This window comes from Amblyomma maculatum, unplaced genomic scaffold, assembly GCF_055883805.1.
Source record: "Amblyomma maculatum isolate TAMU_Amacu unplaced genomic scaffold, ASM5588380v1 scaffold_27, whole genome shotgun sequence".
Taxonomy (NCBI): domain Eukaryota; kingdom Metazoa; phylum Arthropoda; class Arachnida; order Ixodida; family Ixodidae; genus Amblyomma; species Amblyomma maculatum.
Genome location: NW_028146752.1, coordinates 1,704,426 through 1,705,724, shown reverse-complemented (window position 1 = coordinate 1,705,724; position 1,299 = coordinate 1,704,426). Strand labels below are relative to the sequence as shown.

At 46.7% G+C, this 1,299-nt stretch overlaps 1 pseudogene; it reads left to right on the top strand.

Annotated features, from left to right (window-relative positions):
* Positions 1-238: 238 nt before the first annotated feature.
* Positions 239-1,084, top strand: LOC146170936 (uncharacterized; annotated as a pseudogene).
* Positions 1,085-1,299: the final 215 nt, after the last annotated feature.

Sequence of the window (1,299 nt, the reverse complement as noted above, 5' to 3'; positions counted from 1 at the left end):
TTCGTCATCCCTACCTGCGATTTATTTTGGGTGCGGCGGATTTGAGGCCGGCTACGTCAACGTCACTGCTGCCGTCGACACACCGCCACGGATGTGCCCAACCCTCGCTGCCTCCTGGATCGCCCCATTACAGTCGACATCAGCATCTTCAACTATAAAACCGCAGCATCCGTCAACGACACTTCGTGGGCTTGGTGGCTGTGCCATGGCAAATACCACTAATCCGCTCTTCCTGATAATGCAGGTTGGTGCACAATACAGCACATTCGCAAAGAAATCTAGTAACTACTTCTTAGTGCAGCTGCCAAGCCCACAGTGTCTGAGTGCTATTGTTGCCGATTTTGCCCGCTCCCTTCTGTTGTTATCTGGTGATATTGAAACTAACCCCGGTCCTGATTCCGACACCATTCTTGCCGAGCTGCAAAAAATTTCAGCCAGTCAATCCCTACTCATCGCCGAGGTGGGCGAACTAAAAAACCAACTACTAACGACAAACCAAACCATCTCCAATCTGAACGAAAGAATGACTGACCTCGAAAACCACTACCAAACTTTAAAAACCTTACAAACAGACCTCGATAATGTCCGAACTAATGCCGCCCAGACAGCCTGCTTAGTCTCTGCATTAGAAACACGCCTAGACGACGCTGAAAATCGATCGCGGCGGAACAATCTAATATTTAATGGCCTTGAAGACACTAATACGACCGAAACATATGCTGAGGCTGAACAAATATTCATTCGTCACTGCCAGGAGCGTCTCAACATATCAATCAACCCTAAAGAAATAGAACGCGCACATCGTCTTGGACGCCAGTCTAACGACCGCTGTCGCCCAATAATAGCCAAATTCACGTCCTACAAAACTAAAGACAATATTCTTTGAAATGCCCGGAAGCTAAAGAACACATCCTATAGCATCGGCGAAGACTTCTCTCGTTCTGTCCAAACCGCGCGTAGCCACCTCGTAGCTTTCGCCAAATCAAAAAAAGTTAAATTTTCACTCCGCTACAAGACATTGCACATTGGTGCTAAGCGTTATATGCACGATATCCCATCGCAGACCGTTCAAGAGATGCCATAGCGGTCATCTCCCCCAAAAGCAATCATTACCCGTCCCCGCACTTTATCAAATAATCATCATTCGTTCTCTGTAACCTTCACTAATATTCGCAGTTTTATGCCGAAACGAGAACGCGTGTCTAGTTTAGTCACATCATCTAACAGCAGTATGCTCCTGTTAACTGAAACCTGGCTTACTAATGATATCACTGATGCTGAAGTTATTGCCGATTTGCC